Raw genomic sequence first — 17,115 nt, 5'->3', positions numbered from 1 at the left:
CAAAGTGCCACTCGTGTTCAGGCTGATTGTGCTGGAGTGTGGGTTCGATATAGGAACCAGATTAGTCCATCTGAAAAAGTGACCTTCTCAAAATTCCAGTGCAAAGAGTTCAGTTTGCAATGGAGGAGGCCGTGATAGCGTCACAGAAGGTCATCATTGTAGTGCAAAGAGCAGGTTATAATTTGCAGATAGTGGTCACTATAGCATGTAGATCCTGTCAGGCATCATGGACAGTCACTGCTGGAGCTTCACATTGGCAGTCACAGCAAGCGGTCATTACTGTAGTGCAATGTACAGACCTTGCGTTACTGATCATCGCTAGTGGTTGGGTTCACTGGAACGTTGTGTTGGCTATTGTTGTTGGCAGTAAGATCTGGACATAAACGGGCCAATTGCAGTTGTGAAGAGCCGTAAAATTCAGGATTTATCCCTTTGTCTACAGGAAAACCTCACCTGATGCCTGTCAAGGTTTCAGGACCCGGGGGCACCTGTTGGGGCTAAAGACTCACTCCAACCTAGGACACTAGGGCTCTGGCAGATCCAGCTGCATGTTTCAGGATGTCCAGTGGAGGAAGCCAGCTAGCCAATTGCAAAGAGGACTCTGGAGCTTGTTGTGTCCCTGTAGCTCGGAACATGGTGTCAGCCACCTGATCCTTAGAGTCACTCTGGTAGTCCTGGCATCAGGCAATATCTCTGGCATCAAGCAGGAGGACAGTCCTCTTTGGGTACAAGGCAAGCTTGAAGCAGCAGGATGGTCCTCTGAAGTACAAAGCAGTCCTCTTGGGGGACTTCCACAAGTTCAGGAGTCAACTGAGAAGTGGGTCTGAGAGTCCTAATGTTAAGCCTGGTGCCAGGTTTGAAGAGAAAGAAACTTCTTGAGTTTTCCCCTCACATTTATTTCTGAAATTTCCTTCCTCTTTGCCCAGGCTTCAAAAGGTATAGGGTGAAAAAAGAATGGTGTGAAGTTGTTTGTGAGTGTGCTGATATAGCCTATTTGAAATTGAAGTTGGACAGCGAACAGGTCCACTAGCAGCATTTAAGGTACAGGTCCTGGGTACATGTAGTACTATATACTAGGAACTCAAAAGTAAATTAAATGTGGCAATCAAGCCAATGTTACCATACTTTAGGGAGATAGCACAAGCACCTTAGCACGGGTTAGCAATGATAAGGTTCACAAGCAAACAGTCCTAAAACCCTCCAAAAATGGGTTAATAAAATAGAGTGACCTGCAGAGAGGGCTAAGTCCAGCATTCGTGGAAAACAACCACTCAACATGTTAGACTTAATCATTAATTCCTGTCATTTTGTTGTGTGCATTGCTACAAACCAGTTGTGTTTCTTACTGGAGACATCATTTGCTTTACATTTATACTTTCAAGTAAGACAATGAGAAAAAGAGATCAGCCATTGGTACAACATGTATCCAAGCACATTATGTTTCCTTAAGGATTGAGACATTCAATAACATTACAGTGTTAACATTAGAGTGGCCTCTTAGCCCTAAGTTTAATATTAAGTATGTCATCATGCATGAGGCAAAGCCCCCATCCATATGCAGACATTTAAGATACATCAACCAGCGCAGTCCTTAGCTGATATAGAATCATCCAGGCCTGTCCTATCTTTTTATGTGTGGAGTGCTCTGCCCAGAATGCAGAGACTTTGTAGCTGTATACCTATTATTAACTTACTGTTAGTGAATAAAAAAAAAATGTAAACGTATACAATAGCGTATGTTTACCTTTGTATCGAGCCGGGAGTTTATGAATACTAAAAGTAGGAAACCTACTACAAAGTGTAAACTTACTCAAACATGTAACTTATCTTTGTGAATCAGGCCTTGCATCTTTATGTTCTCATAATGCACTAGACTGGGATTTGTTTTTTGTGTTCACTATTTAGAATGTCTTTCTCCCTTCGAATCAGGCTCATTTAGCCTTACATAGAATATAAAGGGACAATGCTTCTAAAACAATTTAATTTTTATAGTGTTCTCTTCCTGTTTTCTTGACTGAAACTTTATCTTTACCAATTATTCCTACTTGCCCCTCAACTGATATCGCATAAGCTTTATAAATGACCATCAATGCATGTGCGATAATCACATCATATATAGAATAACATATTTTTGGTGTTTGTTTCATGACATTCATTTCAAAATATTTTTACCAGATTCATAGTGTCAAGATCATAAAAAGGCTGTGACACCTTTTTGAGCGGGAGAGTGATTCATAGCATCAAGCAGCGTGCCTGCAAAACAATATGAAATCAGCAAGATCCTTAGACATTTCCTTGACATACTAATTATTATTTCCTTGGCAAATACTTGCTGGAACTGTTTACCTAATCTTGTTACCTCAGCTCCCACACTTGCACCTTCAGCTTGCATTGCCTGTGATCTCGTCCATGCATCATTATTTTAAAGATAGAGAACAGACACTGCTGCCTGTCCTCAATTTTCTTGCAGCTATTGTTTCACATGACAAAGCGCGAGGTGTTTCGTGGTAAATAATATGTTTACAACAACCTGCCCTGGCAGCATAGGTCGTAAATAAGCACCGGTTTTGAAGCATTATGGGCGAATTATCTATGACGAGCGTCAGTTTGTAATTTATCAATCCATCAGTCAATCATAAAGGTACATGTCCACATTGCTTTACATTATTCTGCAAGTGTCGAAGCAACTGGGATAACATAGTATATAATTATATTGTTAAAGATAGAAACACCAGATGAACCTAATAATCCCGGCCCCCTGATATACTCTGTTGTCCAGAGATTTTCATTTTTGATTTGTGTTTTTGGATCATTAGGGAAGGAATTTAGCTTAGGTAGACATTGCTGATCCTGGCTGATTTTTTCCTGGGCGACATTTTTAAACATTGTGGAAGTGCTACAGTGATGATGTGATATTTCAGGAACTATGAGACCTATATACTTCATTTTGGTGTCAAAAAATAAGATTTAGGGGTCAATTAGTCTTATAGAGACAGGAAATAACTCCTCAGAGCAACCCTTCCAAAATGGCAGCTATAATATAGGAAGAAGAAAGATATATAGAAATGAAACAAATAATAATGGTTTTTAATCCCTTTAAGTATACACCGAACAATGCTTATGATGTGAATATGAAAAAAATAATGTTTATCTCTCCTGTTTTAGACACACTTTCATAGTTTGCTTTATTTATTAGTTTTGGCAATCACACGTGGCACATTTGCAGAATGCTGAACATTTGAAAAGAGCATATTGACAAGAACATCTTTTTGTTTTTTGTAGCACAGGTTTAGCAAGTACATGCATGTATAAGTTCTGTGGGTAGAGGCTTTAGAAATTTAGCAGGTTATATCACCCCATCAATATCATCTCAACCAAATTCATGTGGATCTTTCTTTACAAATGCATGATCCAAAACATTTATACATGTTCTGATCAAGTAGAACACTCTTTTAATGTGTCCTCACACAGAATATGATGATCGGTGAAGGGCTACTTAGTACGACTGATCTCTTGAACTCAATATATAAAGTTGCACAGGTATAGGTGTCAATTTTGTGATGCAGGCAAGAACAATTGTTCCACTTGTAGACATTCGTCTGATTCTCAATGTGCAGGTCTTGCAAGGTGCACACTGACTTTGATATCTGTAGAACAGTGTGAACGACCTCTCTGAAGTTTTGCATGGATGAAATCTTGAACATTCAGAATTGTGACATATAGGGGGTCATTATGACCCTGGCGGAAGGCGGAGAAGCGGCGGTAAGACTGCCAACAGGCTGGCGGTCTTTTTTTCTGTATTATGACCATGGCGGTTACCGCCATGGTCATCCGGCGCTTCTCTGTTCCGCCTGCCAGGGCGGAGACGACCGCCGGGCTGGAGACCTGGGTCTCCAGCCCGGCGGCCGTCACAATACCGCCGCCGGTATTTTGACCCGGCTTACCGCCGTGGATTTCCTGCGGTAGGAACCGCCGTGAAATCCATGGCGGTAAACACTATCAGTGCCAGGGAATTCCCCACCCCGGGAGGGGACAGGAGCCATGGAGGCAGCTCCGCCGACACCACACCGCCAACAGAACACCGCCTCGCCGAATCACAGGACGTGATTCGCTGGGCGGTGTTCTGTTGCCGTGGCCGTGGAGGTGGAGCAACCTCCACTTCCCCGCCGCCCGCCAGTATGGCTGTTGGCAGCTCTCCGTCTGTAAAAGGACGGAGAGCTGCCAACGGTCATAATAGGCCGAGCGGCAAACCGCCACCACTGGCGGTCTTCCGCGCGGCGGTCCCTCGGCGGTCTTGTAAAAAGACCGCTGAGGTTGTAATGACCACCACAGTCCACAACAATAGCAGTTTTCAATGGGAACACCTTTGCGAATTGCAATTCTTCAGGTGAAAGGTTTTTTTCCCAGCTCTTCTTTCACTTTGTGCTTCATTGATTTGGTTGCAGCATCTTCATCAAATAATGCATTTGTTGGAAGAAGATAATGCAACAGATTGTCATTGATACATCCACACCTTTATTTTGCTACATCCATCTCTCTATGTGCTTGCAAAACTTGTTTTTTGTACCCTATTTTGTAGTGGCTGGTTGGATAAAACTCTTAATATAGCAATTAAAGTGTGGAAGTTTAGCTTTAGTGATTATGTTAAACAGTTTTTTCTCTATCAATACAAAGCTCTACTGCTTCAGTTCTGTGTATAGTTTCAATCCATGTTCCAGTACATCTAGTAGATGTGTCTTTATATCTGTATCCACATACGCTGTGGTTACTAAACTATGTAGGAACAACATTTAAGTTATTTCAAAGGGGTTTGCTTGCTGCTGTATGAAGTGAAGAAGGCTGTCAACATGTTAATTATAATGTTCCCCTCTCTTTCCCACGAGTTCATGGTGAGGAAAAGTTTCACAATGGGCCATTAATTGTGAATTTGTCATCTCTCTGAAAACATTGTAAATAGAAAGGACTTCATGGTGAACAAGCTTCCATTGAGCAACATATTCACTTTTATGTGACTGTCACACAATTCTCTTAGAGCTTTTCTGTGATCTCTGGATCATCTGTTCCAGTTTTATATCTGGAGCTTCAGCTGTAGGAGGCTGGCCTGCCTTATAGTGGGTACCTGATGGTACTTACACCTTGTGCCAGGTCCATTTATCCCTTATTAGTAGATCAGTAGTGTTCTAGCAGCTTAGGCTGATAGAGGTGGCTATAGCAGAGCAGCTTAGGCTGAACTAGGAGACATGCAAAGCTCCTACTATACCACTTATATCATATAGCACTATATCATAAGAATCACAATACTCAGAGTTACTAAAAATAAAGGTACTTTATTTTAGTGACAATGTGGCAGAAATATCTCAGAGAATATACTCCCTTAAGAGGTAAGTAAAATACACAAAATATACACACAAACCAAAATCAGGTAAGTAAACAGTTAGAAAAGTAGTGCAAACACTGTAAAATACAATTGGATGCAATAGGCCTAGAGGCAACACAAACCATATACTAAGAAAGTGGAATGCGAACCACTTAGGGACCCCTGGCCTAGTGTAGTGTGTAGAGGGTAACTGGGAGTATAAGAAAACACTAAGGATGGCCAAGATACCCCACCATAAGACCCTGAAAAGTAGGAGTAAAGTGACCCTACTTCTCCAGAAACACACTAAAGTCATGATAGGAGATTCTACAAAGACCACAACTGACTGCAAACCACTGAAGGCGTATTCCTGGACCTGAGGACCTGTGAAGGACAGGGGCCAAGTCCAAGAGTCACTAAACCCCGGATGAAGGTGCAAAATGGCTGCCTCCGGGTGGAAGAAGCTGAAGATTCTGCAACAACGGAAGGTGCCAGGAACTTCTCCTTTGCACAGAAAATTTCCCACAGAGTGCTGGAGGATGCAGAGCTGTTTCCTTGGAGAAAGACTGCAAATAAGCTTTCCTAGCTGCAAAGGTCGCAGTTGCAGAAAATGGGTGCTACCCGGGCCCAGGAAGGACAAGGAGGTCGCCACTTGAAAGAGGAGACAGAGGGGGCCCTCAGCAACAGAAAGAGCCCACGCTGAAGAAGGCAGCACCACAGAAGTACTTGAACATGGGTTCAAGAAAACTGAGCACAGCAGTCATCTCAACACTACAAAGGAGGGTCCCAAGAAACCGATGGTCAACTCAGTGAGTTGAGCAATGCAGGACAGAGCGCTGGGGACCTGGGCTGTGCTGTGCACAAAGGATTCCTTGCAAAAGTGCACAGAAGCCTTAGCAGCTGCAGTTCATGCAGTACACAGGATTACTGTCTGGCGAGGGGAGGCAAGAACTTACTTCCGCCAAATCTGGACAGATGGACCACTGGACTGTCAGGGTCAGTTGAATCCTGCACCTGTGTTTCAGGGACCACGCTTGTCATGATGAGAGGGGACCTAGAGGACCAGTGAAGCAGAAGTTTGGTGCCTGTGTTAGCTGGGGGAAGATTCCGTCGACCCACAGGAGATTTCTTCTTGGCTTCCAGTGCAGGGTGAAGGCAGACAGCCCCCAGAGCATGCACCACAAGGAAACAGTCGAGAAAGCTGGCAGGATTAGGAGCTACAATGTCGCTGGTAGTCTTCTTGCTACTTTGTTGCAGTTTTGCAGGCATCCTGGAGCAGTCAGCGGTCGATCTTTGGCAGAAGTCGAGGAGGTTGATGCAGAAGAACTCTGGTGAGCTCTTGCATTCGTTATCTGAGGAAAAGCCCATAGGAGAGACCCTAAATAGCCCTCAGAGGAGGATTGGCGACCTAGTCAAGTAAGCACATATCAGGAGAGGTCTCTGACGTCACCTGCTGGCACTGGTCACTCAGAGGCCTCCATTGTGCCCTCACACCTCTGGATTCAAGATGGCAGAGGTCTGGGACACACTGGAGGAGCTCTGGGCACCACCCCTGGGGTGGTGATGGACAAGGGAGTAGTCATTCCCCTTTCCTTTGTCCAGTTTCACGCCAGAGCAGGGTTGGGGGTTTCCTGAACTGGTGTAGACTGGTTTATGCAAGGAGGGCACCATCTGTGCTCTTCAAAGCATTTCCAGAGGCCTGGAGAGGCTAGTCCTCTCAGGCCCTTAACACCTATTTCCAAAGGGAGAGAGGGTGTTAGTGTAAAAAAAGCAACACTAAACCGACGCTAAACCTTTGAGAATCTGGGGCATGGTTTTCAGGTTTTCTGATTTTGAACTGAGTGTATTGAACAATGCCTGGCATTACATTATGTCTTTAGAACAAAGTACACCCTGTGCCTTGCTCACTTCTGAGATAAGATATGCAAAACCTAATTTGTCATTCTTTTTCCAAAAAGCATTCCAACACAATGTTTCTGTAACCTCAGATATGATAAGCATACCTTGTAACAAACAAACATACGGAGTTCCCCTAAATAGTGACTGGACAGTTTTGCTTCCAAAGATTCTGGCCTCAATAAGTGCATTGTCTGCCACATCGACTATGATATCTTCCTGCATACCTCAGTGCAACTGTTGTCATGTGGAAAACACCCGTTATTTGATAAAGATCGTACATTTTTTACTGAATCACTTATAAAAATGTCAGCTACAATACAGAAAACACCTTCATCACAACAAATTGGCAGGTAGGCTGGTCTTCAAGCTGAGTAAGCACATTTTGGATTTTTTTTAGAGTAGTGTAAACTGTTGCGTAGTTTGTGACTGGAGATGTTAATACTGGTAAAACCTAACCTTCTTCAGTGTGATGGTATTTTGGGAGATCAGAGCATCAGTTCCAGCCCACGGAGGAACTGGCTTTTCTTCATTCTTCAGCCAGCACCAAGTAAGTGATATGATAAATTCAGTTAAGTCAGCTTTGCGGACCGCAGCATCAGGTAGAAGAAGATCCATGTCCTCAATCACTTTGCAACTTTCTGGTAGACAGGGACATGTTGATGGCTTGTAGTGATTTTACACTAACTGGCAAGGCAATGGGGTATAAGTTTGCAGTTTCATTTGTTTATGCCTACAGCTGACACAGCTTTTTTCTGGCAGCAACTTCATTGGTACAGTCTTTAAAAAGCATCATGGCTGTATCATGTGTGTTGGATACTCCAGACAGAGAAGAGCTGTCTTCAAATTCACAATTGTCAAGAGCAGCAATTGTAAATACTTTCTTGTAAAGTGGCGAGGAAGTGGTATGCTGTCAGATTCCCAAGATTTTACAGCATGAGCTGCTAACAAGTTCCTGCTGTGTACCATGTCATTATAACTTGTTGATACACCAATCATATTCATTGAAGTGATTAGCTGTGTTTACCGGAGTTTTCATTTTGACGTGATGTAATTAATAAAACATGATTTGGAAAAGACAGTACATTTGCACAGGATAAGCCTGTTAGTTCATGGGATTGTCTTCCACTACTTCGCTTATATCTTCAAAGTCATCATCAATGTTGTGGGCTTTTCTTCCGAACTCACACACTTTAGTCTGTAACAGTTGTGCTTTGCTGATATTAAGCAACGTGATCCTATTTTGGCAGCAGGAACTTCGGGAGTTAAATCAGCTGAGAACACCATAAGTGGCTCATGCTTTTTGTTAGACTGACAAAAACAAATTCTGTCACTGTACATTCTCACCAGAAAAGTCTTAATGTAAATATTATGGATCAATACAGTTTCATCAATATTGACCATTAATTATTTCTCTGATCTTACTGAGTGTGAGCTCACAGCAGCACTCAATTGTGACTTTAAATCTTCATTTACTTTTTCAAAGAGTGCAAATTTACCTGAAGACTGATGGTTGCATTGCTGCTCAGAGCTCACTGTATATTCATGCTTTCAAATGTATGCATGCATGCAGTTTGAGTGGGCAGACAAATCCACTGCAAATACGTTCACCTCACTCTTTAGATCAGCTACTCAGCTGAAAATGTCATCTTGGAAGAAACTAGCTGCAGATAAAAACAAGTTTGCCCTTTGAGACTCAAATATTCTGTACTTTGCTCTTTCATCAATCTCTTTGGCCCTTGTTCTGGCTAAACTGCAGATAACACATTGAAGATCCCATGCTTTCTGATCAGCTGTTGGGGGTGGGCGAACGGTAGCCATCGCTCTTCTAAGTTGATGGGCACTGGGTTTGGCTGTCATCGCTTTCTCAGAGGACTCAGATTCTTGTTGTGATTCACTGGTTTCTTCTATTTTTTGACATTTATTCCCATTGTATGCAACTTGTAGCACTTCCTACAATGATAACCTATTTGATCTTCTTCACCCATCAGTTTCAATCCTTTGTGAACTTTGTATTGCCGTAATTCTGCAGCATCTCAAACCATCTTTTGTTCAGTTGCAGCTGATGTTAGCTTTTCTTTTGCATTTGTTTGGCATATGACACATTTTTTTGTTTAAGGAATCCTCAGATTATGTAGTTAGCAGCACTCTGTCATTAGGTAAAGATCTTCTGCTACCACCTGCTTCACTCATGTTTATGAATTTGAATCAACAGGAAAACCTGAAACAAAAACAATATTGAAATAAATTACCAATGTAATGGCTAAAACACATTATTATAGAGCTGCCATTTTAGAAAATGGCCAAAGGGAGGCTCTGAGGAGTTATTTTCTGTCTCTATAAGACTACTTAACCCCCAGAACCTATGTTTGGACACCAAACTCAAGAATATAGGTTGTATTGTTCCTGAAATATTACATAATCACTACAACACATATACCATTTTTTTAAAATGTTGTCCCAAAAAAATTGGCCTGGATTAGCAATGTCTACCCAAGCTAAATCATTTCTCTAATGATACGAAAACACAAATCAAATATGAAAATCTCTGGACAACATTTTTTCACAGAGGTATTTCAATGGGCCAGGGCCATAAATATTCGAAGCAGTCAAACATTTTTTCACTGGTGATGCAAGCACTTCACAAGAATAAAGGCATCTACCAATAGCCTAGGGGAAGTAAAAGAAATAGACATTGAAGTAGGAGCATGACTAACCAAGATAAGGTCTATGCAGCTGAAAATATCCCTGCACAAATATGTGTGCTACATGTAACTCAAATATACATGAATGCATCCAATTCGATTAGGAAACTGCTACATGTAGGTTACATTCGATGAAGAAAGCACATAGGGCATACATAACACAATAATGTGCCACCATGAAAGCTAGCTTGCCATTTTCGGACCCAGCATGTCTCCCCATGAGCATCTGCTTAGTTGACAAGATTAAGGCCCATAGCTATAGTGGAGGCTTTCTGTTAAACCATGATGCATGCCAGGCATGGTGCTTCCATGGCTGCATGCAATTAAACATTAAGAGTTACAGACATATATGTATATGCACCTGATTTATTGTTTTATGTCTTCGATATCAAGCCCAAGAGCCTGATTCTGGAAAAAAATTGTTAATTTTACCTCCATAAATATGTTCATAATCAGAAGTGTAATTACAAAGATTTAAAAAAGAGATAAGTGGGGCTTTACTCGTATGCCTGGGGTCTATTGGCTCTTTAAACATTTGTCCAAGTGGCAGAATGCTGAGGCACATCTGACCTGCAGCAGAATTAAGTAGGAGGTAGTAGCCCACTTTAGGAGATGTCGGGAGCGAAAGAAGAGCATAACACTTCCCACTTTTTCGGTGCAAGTTAAGTTAATTTGGGCTGTTTCTTTTTTAGTTAGGTAGATTCTGTTAAATTGTTTTAGGTTACTTAATTTACATTTGTTGGTCAGAGAAACATATTGGGAATGGAGCAAATGAGAATGTGGATCTGAATTACCTCCCTGGTGCAGAGTCCTGAAAAATGCCCCACTCCAGAAACAATTAGTAGCTAGCAGGTCAAAATGGTGGTATGTGCTCAGCAGAGATGTTTACAGCAGGAGGAAGAAGTAGGTGAGATGAAAAGAAAGTTGCCAATGATGACGGAAAGCATGCATTAGGGATGGAGCTGGGTTGTGTGTATTGAACAGGACAGATGCAGCAGTGTCTGAAGGGTTTTGTAAAGTGATAAAGTAATGGCTTCACCACCATTAGACTGCTTGGGGCCTATTCACCAAAGCATTTTTGGGTATGAATTGTAGTCAATAAAGTTACTTTAAATACTCACAAATGCTATCTTCTAATCTGTGGCCTGAGATGTCCACCTTTGCCTCCCCTAAATCTTTTGTGCAGAGCTCTCGGCCAGTAGTGTGAAGAGCCCAGCCGGCAGGGTTCTCAGTTTTTGGTGTAAATGTGGAAAAGGCATGGCAAATTGCCTGGAATACAGAGAAGGTTATGCAAATATAAAAACATACCTACAAAAGCATAACACAATTTCTATTCACAAAAATTAAACCCACATCCGCTTCAGAGGTACTACTGACCAAAACCTACTGCACTCAATCCTTGGAGTAAGTCACACACTGATGGTCAACCACTGATACAAGAAGGAAACAACATAGACATCATCTGAGCCAGGAAATTACATAAGGGAAATAGGAAAACAAGGAGAAATGGTTTTATATGTTGAAAAGGAAAATGGTACATTTAGAAAAAACATTCTTAAAATGTAACACAGGTACACCACACTTTATATAGCTACAATCAAAACATATATCATATTATAAGAATGCCTCCTTCACAATCAATACCTGCTAATGCAAGGTAGGGGAATGATGAAACAGTAATCCACCACACCCATCAACATGTGGAACTCACTACAACATCAGACAATAACACACATAAGAAGCCAACTTACAAACAAAACCATGTTCTATCATGTTGATAGACATCCTTGCACAATTACTCCTCATTTAAGGAATAATTACCTGAGGAGTAAGGAAAAGAAATACAGGCAGACTATACCTTTGGGATGAACAGGCAATCAATCATTGTTAAATACTAATTGTCACATGTTGAGATTCTTGTCATGGCTGGATGATTGGACTAGGAGCTCAGTTCAACTACAGCCCTACCAAGGCCATCCCTACACATCTGTCAAAATATTGTCTGTGCTTCCTTTTCTGCCACTGGCACTTTGCAGATGGTTAGTGGAGACACCTGTGGGCATCTCACAGGTAAGCCAATCATGGAGCCTGTGACAGATACTGAGGTGTCTCATCAGACCACTGCACTAGTTTATTGCCATGCTACAGTCACTGATATAAAGACAATGGGTGAAAATGTGAAGTTATTCCATTGCTAAGTTCCATTTGACATTAGGTTCCATCAATGGCACGTATTTGGTACTTCAACCACCCTTCTATAGAGAACACTGTTGCTGGTATATATCTGGTATTCCACTTCATTAGAATGCAAGTTGACTGCAATGCCAAGGGCTGATTTACTGATGCATTTACTGCCCTTCATCCAGCAGCCTTTGATTCAGTTCTCCAGAAAATTAGTTGTAGCTTGTTGCACATTGCAAAACATCATATAAACTTTAAGATACCCCCAAACGCAGAGCTTTAATATTTGAAGGCCAGGGAGTTCGGGGGAAGTAAACATTGTTACTCAAGAATTTACTAATATGTCAATTTGAATTAGTTGTGGATACATTTATAATTTTCACTTATTGCAATTATTTTGATTAAATAACAGGTAGACACAACATACTATGGCCCTCATTATGACATTGGCGGTAAATCCCACTTACCGCCACACTGACTGCCGCCAACATGCCGCCACCGCAGACATCCATTCACCATATTATGACACACACAAACCAAACCGACAGAATACTGCCACATACACAAATCCACCAGCCCAAAGGTCAGTGGTAAAGTGTCAGTACAAACACCCCTACCTTTATGCCAACAAAACAAATCTCACCACATTATGACCCACGAATCACCACGGCGGACATTTAAAGGCAGTAAACCATTGGCAGTACATACTGCTATGCTCAAAAGACACACACACACTAACAAAACAACACCACATTGGACAATTCAAACAACACACAACTGACACCCATACACACACCATCACACCGATTACCCACAACCCAAACGAGTACAAACCATTGGCATGAGACAGACACCACAGACAAGAACAGAGCCACACACTACCATCTCCTATAGACCAGCCATGCACCCCACATCACACACCCCAACACATCACCCACACAACTCACATAACACCTATGGCACCACAAAGACACCCTTGATTCTCAGAGGAGGAGCTAAGGGTCATGGTGGAGGAAATCATTAGGTTAGAGCCACAGCTCTTTGAAGCACAGGTGCAGCAGATATCCATTGCTAGGAAGATGGAGCTATGGTTGAGGATCGAGGACAGTGTCAACATCGTGGGATAGCACACAAAAACCAGGGATGACATCAGGAAGAGGTGGAACGACCTACGGGGAAAGGTATGTTCCATAGTAGCAAGACTCCAACTCGCTGTACAGAGGACTGGCGGTGGAACCCCACCTCCTCCCCCACAACTAACAACATGGGAGGAGCAAGTCTTGGCAATCATGCATCCTGAGGGCCTGGCAGGAGTAGCAGAAGGACTGGACTCTGGTAAGTCAACTATCTATTACTATACTTTCTGCATGCCATCACATACCGCCCTCCCCCTCACTCCCATAACTCCACCACCTCCCACACACCCCACCATTGCATCTCACTCATCCCAGTGCCAAGCCCTGCATGCCATACCAAAGCATGGACACCACTCACAGACCTGCATGGACACCTATCACAAAGCATGCACACTAGAGAGAACTATACATCCCGCCATACACCAATGTACACAAGTGAAAGCTGCCAGGGCAAATACAACCAAGGAGGGCAACCCACTGATGCACAATATGTCATACACAGAAACAATAACACTGCATTTACATCCCCACAGGTACCCCAGCCAATGTCAGTGGTGAAGAGGTGATAGCACTACCCCTTAACAGAGGAGCCCCACAGTGATGACAGCAACTCTGATCGCCTGGATCTGGATGACCTACCTGGCCCATCAGGGACCTCTGGACAGTTGGTTACTGAGGCCAAGTCACACACCACCACAGAACCTCCCCCCTCAGGAAACACCACCACAGCACCCACCCAGCGTACCAATACCTCTGTCCCCAGGACACGTCAATCAGCAGTGTGTCCACCTCTACAGGGACCCCAGGGCACACCTCACCGCTAAGACAATCAGGGACCTGGGATCAGTGGCAGTGGGCACACGGTTCAGGGGACAGAGGCACAGGACAACAGGGACACTGAGAGGAATGCTGTGCACCAGGGGGAGGACAGGCCCAGGGAACCGACTCTCCAGGAGGCACTCACCGAGATCCTTAGAGCATATCAACATTCCCAGGATACGCTGGACCAGATCCTGGCCAATGTGCAGGAGAACAGGCGGCTGCAGGAGGGACAGTACCTGGGGATCAGGGAGGACTTGCAGGCCATAAACACCACCCTGGTCTCCATAGCAAGGGTGCTGGCAGACATGGCCAACATTATGAGGGTGGCAGTCTTACAACAGCGGGCCCCTGCCACTGGCAAGACATCAGAACTGCCTTCCACCTCCGCTGCTGCTAGTGGACAGGAGGCCCCACCACAGGACCAGTTCCCTGTGATCCAGGCAGAAGCCAGAGACTATTGCCAAGACCCCCCCAGGAAATGAGACTCTCCTGATTGTCACCCTTGTGTTCCACTATTTCACCCTGTCCATCTGGAACTGCCATTGCTTCCCTTCCTGTGTCCCCTTGGACAATGCACCTGTGCTACAAACAGACTGGAACAATACCCTGGACTTTCCTCCATCATCACCCCATCCCTATGCACTTGCCCCTCTCCTTCTTAGCACTTCAATAAATACTCTTTGAACAAATACAAGTATGGAGTATGTCAAATGATTGAAGTATGTATTTGTTTAACCAGGTTCAAACATTGCAATTCAACAGTAATGTTCACATAGGAAAGACTTGTAGTTTCCTGCAGTGATCACACCAGGAGCGATAGTGGGGCACCAACATCTGCAAAATGAGTTGCCAAAGGGTACAGTGAGTGTGCATAGAAGTGGGAAACAACAGCATGCCAGTGACAAAGAAAAACTAAAAATATGAAGCAACACTGTCTTACCTGTGTGTCATTGGAAGTATTGTCGAATCACTGCCGTTCTGTTGTCCTCATCCTCTGCCTCCTCATCCTCATTGTCCACAGGGTCCACTGCTGCACTCGGCCATCTCCATCCCCTTCCTCCTGCAGAAAATGCACATGGCGCCTCAAGGCAAGGTTGTGCACCATGCAGCATGCCACGATTATCTGGCAGACCTTCTTGGGTGAGTAGCACAGGGATCCACCAGTTAGATGGAGGCACTGAAACCTGGCCTTCAGGAGGCCAAAGGGACGTTCGATAATCCTTCTTGTTCGCCCATGTGCCTCATTGTAATGTTCTTCTGCCCTTGTCCTGGGATTCCTCAAAGGGGTCAGTAGCCATGATAGGTTTGGGTAACCAGAGTCACCTGCAAATATCGAGGGACAACATTTAGCAACACACTATCCCATATGGCCCATACCATACCCATACATCAAAATCTACTGGGTGGGAACCAGGGCTCTGTAGTTGGCCCATCACATTTGGGATGCTGCTATTCCTCAGGATAAAGGCATCATGCACCGACCCAGCATACTTAACATTGACATGGGAGATGTATTGGTCCGCCAAGGACACCATCTGGACATTCATGGAGTGAAAACTCTTTTGATTTCTGAACACCTGTTCATTTTGCCGGGGGGGGGTACAAATGCAATATGTGTACCATCAATTGCCCCAATTGATGTTGTGAATATATCCCATTGCATAGAAGTTAGCTTTCACTGTGGTCAAATCCTCCACCTGAGGGAAAACAATGTAGCTGCACATGTGTTTAATCAGGGTAGACAACACTCTTGTCAGCACTATTGAGAACATTGGCTGTGACATTCCTGCTGCCAAGCCCACTTTCACTTGGAAAGAAACAGTTGCCAAGAAATGGAACAAAGATAGGACTTGTACAAGAGGGAGGGTCCCAGTGAGGGATGTGTGTCAGTGGGTCCCACTAGGCCAGGCCTGACATTGCAGAGTAGGTCCGATGTTGGCCAGGGTTCTGAAGTGATAATCCTGCTACCTAGCTTGTAGGCATCTACTACTGGTCAGGGCTGTGCGGGTCCCAGATGTGCTGCAGTTGGCGGTATGTGCCTCTCCCATTCCCTGGTGGATAGCATTATTACTGGTAGTGCATTGCATAGTGCGTAGGGCTGCTACCTATGTGTGAGAGTGGTGTGTACGCCAACGATGGTGTTGGTGCAGCCATTGACCCTGTGTATCCTTTGTCTCTTCCCCCCCTTATTGTTTTGTCATCCTGTCCTTATGTGCATTAGCATCATCTGGCGGATGAGCAGAGGCACCTGCAATGGAGGGAGCTGCATCCCAAAGGACCCTGGAGGCAGAGTCCACCGACGGTGAGGGCACCAGTGGGATGGAATGTGAGAGGAGCACCACAGCAGGGACTGGAGAGGACAGTTTGGACACATATACCTCCTCCGATGGAAGCTCCCTGGTGGTGGCGGATACTTCTGTGACCACACCAGCTACAGGTACAGCCGCCACCCCGTACCAGCACCGCCCTCCCAGCAGCCCCTTCGCGAGTTTCACGTGCCCGCTCACCCAGGAGGGTGGGCATCTCCTTCGCACCAGGAACCTCAGGCCCTGCCCCAGTGAGCCCTGCTGCCGTGAGTGAGGAGGCTAGAGACCTCCTGCGATCCATCTCTGTAGGGCAGTCAAACATTGTGAATGCCATCCAGGGGCTGGTAGCCCAGATGCAACAGACTAATGCTTTCCTGGAGGGCATTCAAACAGGCTTGGAGATCAATCCAGGCTCTGGCCTCCTCTCTGACCTTGTTGTCAGGACAGGACGCTCCCCCCGCTGCGCAGCGCACCCTGCAGGTGCTCTGTCCCTGACTGCCGCTGCTGCCCGGGTTCAAGACCCTCCTCCAACCGCAGGCCCCCGTCTGCGCCTCATCCCTGGTGGCCCAGTGGTGGGCAGTAAGGTTTGTCCTGTTGTGTCTGTCTCTGTCTCCTCACCGTCCCTCACTGTTGTGTATTCTCTGTATTGTATTGTAATCACATTGTCACTGTTATTCACTGTTATTCCATCTGTGCCCTGTGTCCTAGTATCT

This window comes from Pleurodeles waltl, chromosome 2_1, assembly GCF_031143425.1.
Source record: "Pleurodeles waltl isolate 20211129_DDA chromosome 2_1, aPleWal1.hap1.20221129, whole genome shotgun sequence".
Taxonomy (NCBI): domain Eukaryota; kingdom Metazoa; phylum Chordata; class Amphibia; order Caudata; family Salamandridae; genus Pleurodeles; species Pleurodeles waltl.
This window is presented reverse-complemented; position numbering follows the sequence as displayed.